The sequence below is a fragment of the Cyprinus carpio genome, chromosome A18, assembly GCF_018340385.1.
Source record: "Cyprinus carpio isolate SPL01 chromosome A18, ASM1834038v1, whole genome shotgun sequence".
In the NCBI taxonomy this organism is placed as follows: domain Eukaryota; kingdom Metazoa; phylum Chordata; class Actinopteri; order Cypriniformes; family Cyprinidae; genus Cyprinus; species Cyprinus carpio.
Window position 1 is genome coordinate 1,283,931 of NC_056589.1, and position 13,528 is coordinate 1,297,458.

A 13,528-nucleotide genomic window follows, 5' to 3' on the forward strand; every position below is an offset into this window, starting at 1 on the left:
AAGAGTGGTGTCATAATATCTCTCTTCTATCTCAAGTCTAGAGAAACTGATCATGATCTATATAATGTAGTATGTATATGTACAGTACATGTGTATATTTTGATCTTGAATGCATTTTAGAAGCCGTAAGTTGATCCGTGTTCTCAGAGTCCATGTCAAGTCTTTCTTCTCTCTCGTCAGGATGAACAATGAATTTAATAGTTAATTCAGTTCAATTAGCAGGACAAGGAGGAGAAATGGAGCAGAGGAATGGAGGGGAGAGAGAGGGGGTGAGTGGTGGCGATGAGGATGAGATTGAGAGAAGGGGAGAAAAAGAGAGAAGATAAAAATAAAAAAAAAAAATAAAAAAAAAAAAAAAAAATAAACAAAAAGAAAAAACATGAAAACAATAATGAAATAGATGAGACAAAATGAGATGAGAAATAACTAAATATAACAGAAAAGACTAAATATAAAGAAAGGAGATGAGGAAAAACAGATGACAAAACAAGATAAGAGGAGAGAAAACTAAAAACAGAGAACAAGATAAACAAAAACATGAGAAAAGTGCAAAGAAGAGAACTGAAAACTAAAAGAGAAGAGAAGAGAAGAGAAGAGAAGAGAAGAGAAGAGAAGAGAAGAGAAGAGAAGAGAAGAGAAGAGAAGAGAAGAGAAGAGAAGAGAAGAGAAGAGAAGAGAAGAGAAGGAACCAGTTAAGGTGAGATGAAAAACTAGGCGACAAGGGGTGAATCAAGACAAGATGTAAAAAGCAAAGCAGCAAGACAGAATGAAAAGAAAAGAGATACAGAAAATAGAGACAGACAAGAAGCAAAGAGATGACAAAAAAGTAAAGACACTTTTGCATGTAATCCTACATGAGGGAATGTGCTAAAATGTGCTTAATTGACTGCAGTTGGCCACATGCATGACCATGTGACCGTACACTGTGTGCAGTTACCCTCTCATCACTGCCTGTGTGTACCCCCCCCATCTCCCCCACACTCTTTGACTGCCCCTGACCCTACGACCTCAACCCCACCAACCCCCTGGGCCAGACCCCTCACCTGTAAAGCAGACGGGACACTTGAAGGTGCCTCCCATGCCCTCGAAGCTGTGCACGATCAGGTGACACAGGAGCTTGGCCGGAGAGTCAAACATCTGGTTACACAGCTTGCACTCATGATTGATGCCTTCCTCTGCAACACAAGAGCATGATACAACAGGTTACACACACCAGCAGGGTCAGACAGACAGAATGAGAGACACGCTGCCAAAAGACAAGGCACAACATTTTTACACATTAACCGTCTGCGAGGGCATCTCATAAGCAAGCGGTCGAAGTCTTTTCGAGATCTCTTGAGCGAACAGGGTCATTTTTCTGTTTCTTCCCGTCCTGTGCACATCATTTGTGGTCCCAGGCTTATAATCTTCAGCTCTGGACAGTATGACCACCCGTCCCATCCCTCCTCCCCCTCCTCTGCCCAGTGCCGTCTCTTTCCCGGCCGGTAATTGCCTGCTGCCACCCCCAGTGCTGCAGGCTCTATGCCCTCCCTCTGCCCACTGTTCTATTTTAAGCCTGTGTGAGTGACATCAGTGCCCCTGCTGGTGTGGGACAGATGAAAGGTGGGCGTTCTGTCCTGGCTGGACGCCTCTGCTCTCGTCTTATCACCCACCCGCCACACAGGCCTGAGCCCGGCCCGCCTGCCTGCGCTCCATCAGACACCCGCCGCTGGACTCCCACACAGATCCCCCGAGCCACTAGCTGAGCCCTGGGGTATAGTAGACGCCAACACAGCACCACCTCCCAGACCCCCCGTCTTCCAAAGCGTCCAGCACCCCACCGGCTCGTGCAGACAGGCCCGAAGAGTCCCGTTGCTGAGCTACGGGGTGCGTGGAGGGTTAATAAAGTCTTCAATCATATATCCCCACCATCACCCTGACCTCCACCTCCCACCCCTCCCTTGCAAAAGCCACCTCCGCCGATTCCAATCTCTGCTCCGTCTCAAAGGCCCACACAAGGGTGCTCTAATCCCCATTTGAAAGGAGCGGGAGGAGAGGCAGAGGGGGCAGTGAGAGTAAAGGGGGGGGGGATTGGCAAGGGCACCGCTTTGGTCTGTCCTCCCCCACTGCCTCCTAAAAGACATTGCGTTTGGGAGGGGTGGAGGATTCCTTTCTGTGAGAATGAAAGTAGTGGCAGACAGAGGTTACGACTGAGTTTAATATGTCAAATGCCTTTTGGAGAAAATCTGCTCTAGTTTGGGGGACCAAGGTTTGAACAAGACAAGATCATCTCGAAACACAAGACGAGATCCGTTTTGCGAATGCAGATTGAACGAACACTATGCACAAGGATAGGTATGAGAGGGATGCAACACCAAGTGAAAAATTTATTTTTTTCTGGAAGCGCCACTGGACAGAGGTTTTAACTAGGATTAATGTGTCAAACGACTTTTGGAGGAAAATCTGAACTACAGTAGTTAAGGGAATGTTTTCTACGAGACAATATCCAGTGCATGGCTATGAATGAACTAAATACTATGCACACAGATAGAGACGAGAGGGAAGCAAGACCAAAGTGAATGCACTGCAAAAAATTTATATTCTTTATAAGCATTTCTGACTTGTTTTTGAGTTAAAATATTTAAAAACATTTTATATAAGATTTACTTTGATCTTGTCTTGTACAAATCATTCTCAAACTAGTGGAGATTTTTCTGCAAAAGCCATTTTACATACTAAAGCTAGTCACACTGCAAAACTTACCACTTAATGAGTTTTTAATGAGTGGTTTTTGACTTGTTTTCCACTTACAATATGTAAAAATTCTTGAAACATTTACTTGAGAAGCACCACTGATAAGAGAATATATCTTACATTTACATTTATCAGAGGCTTTTATCCAAAGCGACTTACAGTGCATTCAGGCTATACATTTTTTTTACTGGTATGTGTGTTCCCTGGGAATTGAACCCACAACCTTTTGCACTGCTAATGCAGTGCTCTACCACTGAGCCACAGGAACCATCTTAAACATAAGTATATTTTGTTTAGCCACATTTTAAGTATTAAAACAAGTGCATATTTTTTTCTCCCAGTGTACAAAATACAGTTATATACAGAACACAAGTAAATGTATCTTTGTGGACGCAGATGAACTGAATGAACCGCACACAGAGAGAAGCAAGCCCAAAACCAAAAATTGTGAAGAACAAAACAAGGACAGGTAAAGGAAGAGGATTCCTTTCTGGGAGAGAGGAAGCGGCAACAGAGAAAGGTTATAACCAGGTTTAGTATATCAAATGCCTTTCTGAGGGAGGATCTACACTCAAAAAAAGAAGAGACTACATCCGTTCCGTGGATACGGATGGACCAAACGATATGCACACGGACAGAAACGAGAGGGAAGTGAGACCAAAGTGAAAAATTGGGAAAAATGAGAGAAACAGAGTTAGAGGAAGAGAATTCTGCTAAAGAAAGCAGAAAGCAAAGGGATAATTGGGCTTTCCAACACAAAGTAATGGTAGCCAAGGGGCCTGTGAGCATGTGTGTTTCCGCAAGCATGTGTGTGTGTGCACTAAAAGTAAGTTAGAAGAGAACTGCAATTGATCAGTAAGTACAGAACATGCTCCATCATCTATTTTCCAGTCTGCACAGAAACACTAAGCTCTCCACTTCATTGTGTGTGTGTGTTTCTATATGAGAGAGTGATGGGGCTACGTTGGGATTACAGTTGCTTGTTACTGCAAACCAGACTAGTGCTGTCAGGGAGAGCATTTGATCAGTGAGGCCGACACAAAGGTCTCAGAGAGGGGGACTGCAGTGTGCTAGGGGAGCCATCACACCACTAAAGAGGAGAAGACAGACGTGTAGAGTGCAGCAGAGGGCCTAGGAAGTGCATGACAACAACACGCTCTTTCATAACTGAAACTAACTGGGGGTTAAAAAAAAGAACAAAAGCACTGCGACAGATCGTGAAAGGCAAACCGAAGAGATTTCAGAATTTCTTCCCTTCATCGCAGAATTGATACTTGGCATGTTGTGTATATATATGTACACAGTGCCGTTTGCATGTCGCTATGTAAAAAGTTTGATTGAAAGCAACCGATTTCTTCCCCTTATCTAAAATCTGAGTATGAGAGAGGTTAAACAATTTAACTGCCGTCCACCTTTTCTCCTCAAAGAATTTCACCCTATATTCATTGCTTATTAGAGCTTGTGCTAAGTAAAGCAGGAAGGGAGGGAGGAACAGGAAGGAAAATAGAGATATAAGAGCAGCTAGAGGCAGGGATGTGCGTCTGAGAGAATATTTAACTGGAATTGAGAGGGAAAGAACAAGACAAAAAAAAAAAACGAAAACTGGCTGCCTCTAAAGGTATGCAGCATCTTAATTGAGAAACGGCATGAAGCCGCCACACATTCGCAGAATCACTGATGAGGGCTTTCCAGGACATCGATAGAGGGAGGGAGGTGGAGAGGGAGCGCGAGAGAGAAACGGCAAGAGAATCAAGTAAAGAAAACAGAGATTGCGCAAACAGATAGGTAGAAAGCAAATGATTAAAGGACGTATTCATGTGGTATTCCAGGTTGTTCTTTCACCGACTGAACAGGCAGACTCTCCTTGCCGCTGCACCTCTGCAGTGGCTGCTGCTGCAAAGCATGGCCAATGTGCTTCCAGCTAATTGACCAGGGGGAGCCAGGTGGCGCCCTGGCCTGTGCCGCTCCTCTGGGATGGGCCCATCTATATGAGTGTGGCTCGCCCCTTCCATCTTGCTCTCTCTCTTTCCACCCAATCACCCCCCCTAGCGTGCACTGGCACACAAATGAGCTGTGTAGATGGGATCTGCACATCCCATGTGGCTCAGCACCTCTTGCCTGGCCCTGAGGCCCGCGGCCCCCAGCCCCCGGATTGATGGACCTAGCAGTAGAGAGGCAGAATGGGAGAGCTGTGGGAGAAGAGGGGAAGGAGGGGAGCGAGCTGGGGCGAAAGGGGGTGGAGGTAGCGGGCTTCTCTGGGGGGCGAGCTCAAGGTGTGTTGCCATGGCAACTCAGAGAGGGAAAGAAGGGAGAAGCGGCGGCGTGCTGAGCTTGACCCGTGCTGGTGGGGGTGGCAATGTGGGCCAAAACCGAGTGCACTCACACACACACACACACACTTCTACTGCAGGGCTAGGGGGTCTCGAGAGCTCTTGCTTCCTACTCATTCTTTCTTTCTTACACACAAACACAGAGTGCTGCAGAGTCATCTCACTACTTTCACACCATACACGCACACAGTGACTCACTCCGCAACGTCTCCTTTATACAACTTTCATTCATGCCCAAAAAGTTAAACCCAGCCCTCGTTGACTCGACAAAACATACACACGGCCCGACGGCGATACTGAGAGCAAAGTGGGGGACACGACTAACTCATCCGTGTTCTTTCCTGGCTGTTGGACTGATTCACACATATCCTATCATCTGCAGCAAATATTTCCGGAACGCTCTCTCTCTAGCTCTCTCTTCATATCTGGCTGCCAAACAGGATGGAGTCTCCGGCTCCAGATATTTTTGGCAAATGTGGACGGCATATGGAGTTGACCAGCTTGGAATCTCCTATCAGATTACATAACAGTAGGACGCTGGATCCCTCTACCCTGCAGAAACCGACCTTCATGCAAACAAGCAAACAAACAAACTCTCCATCCAAAGCTCATGCCACCTCTTCGCTTGTCTACTTCCTCCATTGCTGTTGTGCACATCTAAACTCATGGTGCTTCCTTGCTTATTCGGCATCATCTACCCTGCTGGTGTGGATGTCTTTTTGACTCAGGCTGGTATACGGATGAGTGGGTAAATTTCTACCAACTATGGCTATTGACTCAAAGCTTATGCAAGCCATTGAGACCCACAGTCCTCTAAAAGTGCCAAAGTTGAACTTCACATTTAAACCTGCTGCTATGTATAAGATTATAAAAAAAACATACTGACATACAAGTAGTGTTGCTTTCGTCAATGAAAATAATGACTAAATATCGTCGTCAATGAACCTTTATCATGTGACGAAAACGAGACGAGATGCAACGTAAATGCTGGTCATGTGACGATGACTATAATTAAATGTATAATGCAATATTGTTGACGAATAAAAACGAGACTAAATGTGGTTTACAAAATAAAAACTATGCTAAAATGTCTCTTCATTTTCGTTGACCAAAACGAAACAAAATGTTATAACGTTTTTTCGTCTCATTTAGTCACGTTATTAATATTAAGCAGTATTTCTGTTTCTGCGCAGACGCAACCGACGTCACTTCCTCAAGTCCCACTCGTGGCATTATTTAGATGATGACAACAAACAAAGTTATGCAGGATTTATACTTTCGCCTGGCTCCGCTGACTGCGAGCGCTCCTTCCCAAATGGATGAGGCTTTTATACTTGTCACGTTCGCCATTGTACTATTTGAAACGACAGGGGAGCGACGAGGAGTAATTGTCCTCTAAAACCGTCGGGAATCACCGGTGAGAAGTCATTTGCCAGTACAAATCTTGTAATGAAGTTGATAAATCAATAATTTCTTTATGTACAAACTTAAAACAATCTTAAACTATTGGCTGTATTTCGCATTAAAAACAAGACAACCTTAAGCACATAGTGTATAATTAATATCTAAATAAATTCGTATTCTATTTTATACAATAAAAATAAAACGTACGTAAAAAAAAAAAAAAGCCTTTTCCGTCAAAAAGCACCTGATGGCGTTTCAACTTCACATTAAACTGCTTCTGTTTCACACAAACGCCGACACAGACGTGCATGTTCGGCTAGAATCACCCTGAACTCGTGCATGTTAGGATGCGGAGTTAAATTTTGGTTTCGTCTATACTTCTAGGTACTTGTACTAGATTGACTGGGTTAAATAGAATGGCATTACTAAAAAGAGACTAAAATACCATTTTCATTGACTAAAACTAGATTAAATGTCTAAAACTAGACTAAAATGTCATCAGTTTTCGTCGACTAAAACTAGACTAAAATGTCATTAGTTTTCGTTGACTAAAACTAACTAAAATGTCAAAGAGTTTGAACGTCGACAAAAAACTAGACTACACTAAAAAGAGTTCACATAAACGTAGACAAAACTAAAAAAAACTAAAAACAACAGCTTCACATAAATGACTAGGTGACTAAAAGTTGTAAAAATTTAAACATGCAGTCTTCCGCCAAAACAACAACAGTTAAGATTCTCTTTAAATTGATACTTTGTCTGTGGTTGTGTGTCGTCTTTATTCAGGTAAATATCAATAAATGTGTCAATATTTTAATTAACTTAAACTAATTAAGATTCTCTTTAAATTGATACTTTGTCTGTGGTTGTGTGTCATTAAGACCTGAATTAGAAATGCCTTTTAAATTCAAATTCAATTCCTGATACAAAATAAGGTAGCCAACAGAACGTAGAACTCCAATTCAAATGTCAATGTAAGGAAGTATAATTCAAATGAATTTTAATTAAATAACTGTCATTTTTAACTAGAAAGGCAAAGTTCATCAAAATAAATATTGAATGATTGTTGGAAAGGTTTTCCTTTTTGGAAGGAAGGATGGATGGATAGATAGATAGATGTGACTAATGTCAATATTCATGTAATATTGTGTTTCAGGTTTAAGGGCTAATCTTACTGGGAGGACTTGTCAATATCACACTCTTTATTATGACGGCTGCTTCAGGTCTCTGAGTGGCACAGAATCAAATTAGCTTTCTAAAGTCTGATTACGCCTTGTTACTACCAGGGTGCTCTCATCCAGAGAACTTCATTACCCATAATGCACTACAGGAGCAGCTGCACAAGTCTCACACTGTGCTTAGTTTATCAACCAATGAACTGTCCCCATAATAAACCAGCCACATACTCTTCCAGTCAAAGTGCTCTGTTCTTGACAAGAACCACCCTCCTAATTTCTTCTCCACCAATCAGTACATGTCAGCAAGTCTTACTCCCTATGAGGCAGTCCGGTCTGGCTGCAGTGTTGATGACCACCCAGTGCTCCCACTGAGGCAGCGCTCTCTCATTTCCAGCACACACAGATAAAAAGACTGCACACTGTGCTGCAGATAGAGTCTGCAATCAAAACAGAGCTCAAATAATGGATAAAACATGCATGTTTACCGCATACAGCTCTGACCTTGCAATGCCTGAAAAATGGAGCAAGACGGTTTTGATCGAGGTTTTTTTATGGCTTAAACATTGAAACCGAATTAACTGAATTACGAAAAATGTATACTCTGTTGCCAGGGCAAATGATATGCATGCCCATGCATACATACGCACACAAACAGTAACCCAACCACATCCTCTTGTACATACAAACCACCCTCGACCTCACAGTCATACACACTTGAGGACCTGATTGTTAGCGTGTAATATATGCACAGCTATTTGTGTTTTGAATGTTAATTGAATGCTGGAAAGTGCCGGTGGGGGAATAGTTCTAATCAGCATACCAATAAACCCTTCACATGATAAAGTCTTTATAAGAAGCACTTACTCCCATGGCCTCCATATACCTCAACAGTCACTGTACATCACCTCCTCTCTCCCTCACCCATCTCTTTCCTATCATCCGCATGTCCTCGAACCCTCCTAGATGGCGTGAATGCAAAACAGCCACATATAACTGAATCCAACATGTGTGACCATATGCTTCAGTGATTAAATAATAGTAAATCTACATGGAAAGAGAGGCATGTGTGGTGTTGAGGTGAACGTATGAGTCGCCATGGCAACACAAAGGAATGAAAAATACGCTCAATGAAGAATCATTACCCATATGATAAACTCCTCAGAACATCCAGGTGACTTGACCAAGTTCTTGTTAAAAGCAACACACAGAAGACACAAATCTATATTTCAAGGTCAAAGTGAGCCATAACTCCTTTGCCAATGCAAACTTTTATTGTAAGTGGACACACGCGTGAGCGCGCCCGCGCTTGCACAGCCCCAGATTGCTAATTGCAGTATAGAGGGTAATTATGGCTCTGGTGAGTGGTCGGCAGAGTATGTGCTGCCCAGTGCTGTTGGCTGGACCTGGTCTTTGTGGGGTCTTATTGAATTTGAGGCCTGGTGCAATGAATTTGGGAGTTGGCTATGCTGTTAGTCGGCTGTACACACACTGTCTGTCTCTCTCTAATGCTGCAATCTGCCACACGACTTTCCGAAGACATGACGGGTTGCTTTCAAACACAATGGCTGCCAGAGGACGCAGCTGCCTTTACTATTACAAACACACAATGGTCACATTCAACAAAGTATACACAACAGTCCTCTAAAAGGGACAATATGGCTCTGGAAACAGTAAGCGTTTATGCTCTTTGTGCACATATGCGTGTTCATCTGTGTTTATGTATATTTATATATGTATGCACATGTGCGTTTAATCCACGCCCCTGGGTGCGCCGAGGGCTTTTTATCCACGCAAGTGCTCCCAAATGCAGCTCAAAAGCAATATCCATGAACCATTCCACCACAATTGCTCATTGTCAGTTTGGCCCTTTGGGACACAGCGGATTCCTGGGACTTAATTTCTGTCTTCCCCCCCCTCATTCAACCCACTGACTCCAAAACCACATCAGCTGTATAGAAAAATAATCGGCAAAAAACACCTCTATCACATGGACATTTGAACCACATCCTATACTTCTGAAACAGGTCGCCTACACCTACCTTCCACTTCCACGTCCCATTAGCTTTAATCTCTCTCCTGTGTTTTTTTTTTTCTTCTGTATTAGGACACGTCTACGTCTTTGGTTTGCTGGTTGTGAATTATCTGCTCACTAAGGAAGGGGGAAAAATTCTGAGCAAATATGAGGAAGCAGCAGGATGCTAATAATGCACCTCCAGCTGTTCAAGTTAACCTGCAAATGTGTCCATCTGTACCTCCAGAGAAAGAGGGAGACAGAGAGAGAAAGAAGAAATGCTAGAGAGGATAGAGAGGGAGGGAGTTATACAAATGAAAAGAGATTGAAAGGATAAATGCGCTCACATGAAAAAACAACAACAATGGAGGTGGAAATAAAATGGATATTTTGAAAGAACTAAGAAAAAGGAAACAGTTAGACTGAAGGGAAGAGAGAGAGAAAGAGAAGAGGGGTCCTGGCAGTAAGCCGGCTCTATGTGGATGATTGTGAGCAGTCGGAGTGACCTTGCTGCGTCTGGACCGTCCCCGCCCCCCTGCCCTGCGTCTGACTGTGCCCTGCCTTTGGACACTCACCCAGGGCCAAAAAACACACACACACACACACACACTGCCATCCTGCTGGGGCCTCTAGGGAACACAGGCACTGCGAACATATCATAATAAACTAACACACACACACACACACTTAATATCAACCTAAATAACGCTTGCACATAGACACAAATCACACATTTAATGAAGACACTACATCATTTGTAGGTCATGTGTATGAACCTCTGCCAAAACTCCCATGGATGCCCCCTCCTCTCCCTTCCATCACAATCTTTCCTCTCGCTGTTCTCAGTTGGTGCGTCTATAGATTCTTCATCTGTAAATACTGTCATATCAAAGATCTTCAGTGGCTGTTTTATGTGGATGTTTACAAACTGATCTGAGACACATCATCAGCACCGATGATCAGAGAGCTGAGACTGTTAGGGGACTTCACTGAAAAGAGAAGAGCTGCGGTTCCCTACATATCTGTGGGGGAGAGAGGGGAACGTTAGAGCACAGCGACAAAGGGGAAGAATGGAGGACGGTGATGGAGAAGTGCAGAAATCCAGGTTATCAGAGCTGGTAAGAGTGTGATAAATGTAATTAAGGGATTAGATTAGTCACATCCGCTCGATCCGCTCACCTACAAGGGTGCAAAAACACGTCTTTTTTGCAAGACTTTTTAATTAAAATTGAACAGCGTTGTTTCTATGCCACTAGCGGCACCAGTGGAATTGCCAAAACAAGAGTTTCTAAACAGGTTTTGCAAAACACTCCTGCCACCCCCTCTTCACTGCCTGACACTAGTGAACTCGTAAGATGCACTGAATTACATTTATATTTATAATTATTATATTTATAATTTATAAGAATTGTCTGTGAATTTGACTAGAATTTACCCCACACCACATGAAGCTGAACTGGAATGACAAGAAGAGGAATTTACTGAATTGTAGTTCAAAGACATTCAGCACAGGTCAATCAATCAATTAATCAAGCAAGCAAGCAGCCTGTCTGTCTATCCATTCAGCTGGCATTTAAAAATTCTAACATAACTGCTAAGTGTTTAAAATTATTATTTTAAATTTTCCTTAACAGAACAAACCTCAGAATCACTGTATTGTAAATCTTACTGGTTTTGAGTAATAGAACTTTGAACACACTGAAAAAGGAAAAATTCTGCCTATATATATATTTTTTTTTTTTGTAAACAGATGCCTGCAGATGACTTTAGCTGGGAGCTATTAGCAGGAAAACACAATGGGATCACAGCATGAATCCTACTTGTTGGCGGTCTGACAAAGACACTCATTGTACCTGCTGCTTTGATTGTATCAAATTCAAATCACAAGAATCTCAGCTTTCCAAAGATATGTGACATGTTTAGAATTTTTGTTTGAGTTGTGTGTCATGAGTTAACCCTCAAAAACACGCAGTGTACCATGGGTGGTAGAGTGGAAAGCTAACAGGTTTAACAGACAGCGTCCAGAAAGCCTTTGTTTAAAAATCTTTGGAATGCCAGTCTACAAATGGTTTACTTTTTAACTTAATAAACTAAGATAGAATTATTTTTAAAATCGAAAAAATTATACACACACACAACTTTGTTCATTGCTGTGCCTCCTCAAATCATGTGCAGGAGCCATGTTTGTGTCTCAAATGACTGTTCTATCCCCTGTGCAGGGCACTGCCTTTGATGTGAATTAATGGAAAGGTTTCCTTCTGCAGATTAGGGAATAGGGAACGACTGAGCAGTTTGAAAGAAGGCCCATCTTCCCTCAGGACTGCAACTTGCTCTATGCCTGCATATCTTCTCTGCATGCCACTTCCTCTGAGCCTTCATCTCCCAGCATGCCTTGCCCAGCTCCTCTGACTTTAAATCTCCCAGCATGCTTCACCCCCCACCCACAGAGACTGGCCAGGCTATAGTGCACCTGTGAGTTGCCATGGTTACCCAAACCCATGTCTTTTGTGATGCTAGGATCACATACTCAAATACAAAAAAATCAATAAATAATGCTGTATTAATTATTCGAAGGCCAGGATTAAATATACATGTGTTATGAGATTTGTTTGTGCATTCAATAGCAGCAGGGCTTTTAAAACAGCCATCTTGGATACAGCATTCCCTATTCGGACAATGACTCCCAGATGATGCTGACGCACTTACAGACCCAGAAAACAAAAGCTCTGATTTCCTGCTGTTGTAGAGAATCCAAGTCACTCAGCATCACGTTCAAGCTTTAAAATTTATAAGAATGTGAAGGAATTGTTTGTAAAATGACTAAAATGCTTCCTCACTATCTTTATAGAATTTGTTTTCCAAATGCAATTTGAATTACAATTATTAAAGGACATCTGTGATTTTTAGGCACTGATTTAGACAGATGGCAGCATGTATTTTCTGGCTTTGGCTGTTATGGAAGGTCATATGCTCTGGATGTGTGCATTAAAAAACTAGAGTAAGAAATTAATTAAGATGAGGATCATACCTGATGCTGCTAATAAAGTGGCCGTTCTGAACAGTCCAGACCCTCTGTAATGATTTAATTCTCTTTTTTAAATCAGATGGGATGCTAGAGTACTTGAACCACTAACTTTTTCCCAGAAAGGTTTTGGCAAAAAGATCTACATTCATAATGAAGGTGCAGAGAAACAAGAAATTTAGCTTTAGTTACAGCATTCGACAAAGGTCAAAATAAACCAGGAGAAGTGCTATGAAAAAATAATACAGACATTTCTATCCAAATGGGATTAGATTTCTTCAGTCCCCTGAGTTGGTTGAAAATCAGTAATCAATTTGCAATATAATTCTTACAGAGGTTGTCTAATTTCACAGATGTGTTCAAATCAGAATTAAAAATAAACCACAAATTTACCTGACTTCCTCAGGGAAAACTAGTCTCTTCCAAATAGTTATTTTGTCACTTTTACATCCTCAATTTATTTCCCTTTCTTTCTGACTCTTTATATCCCAATCCATGCCAACTCCCCCAAGCTTCCTTTCTGTCCCAGATAACCTGTTTGAAGGTGAGCAGAAAGACCACCAAAAAAAAAAAAAAAAAAAAAAACCAACCACAAAAAAAAAAACACCAAATACTAATATTAATATCAGGGTGTCAGAGACTTGAGTTATTACAGATGACAAAGCATTAATCGGGTGAGCACAGGGCATGTTCCCCTGAGGGGTGACACCCAAACTGGAATGTTTCAAAGACCCCAGTCGAATAAAAATCAATATTAATGCGCACACACCTCTAGAACAAAGGAAGTATGTCAGTGCTTTTGTTTAGAGGATGCTTTTTCATCCTAACTTTAAAAAAAAAATATTCTTAA

General features: G+C 42.1%; 1 pseudogene; it reads right to left on the bottom strand.

Annotated features, from left to right (window-relative positions):
• The window catches only part of LOC109072737, a 72,514-nt pseudogene that overhangs the window by 3,785 nt on the left and 55,201 nt on the right, over window positions 1–13,528 (bottom strand).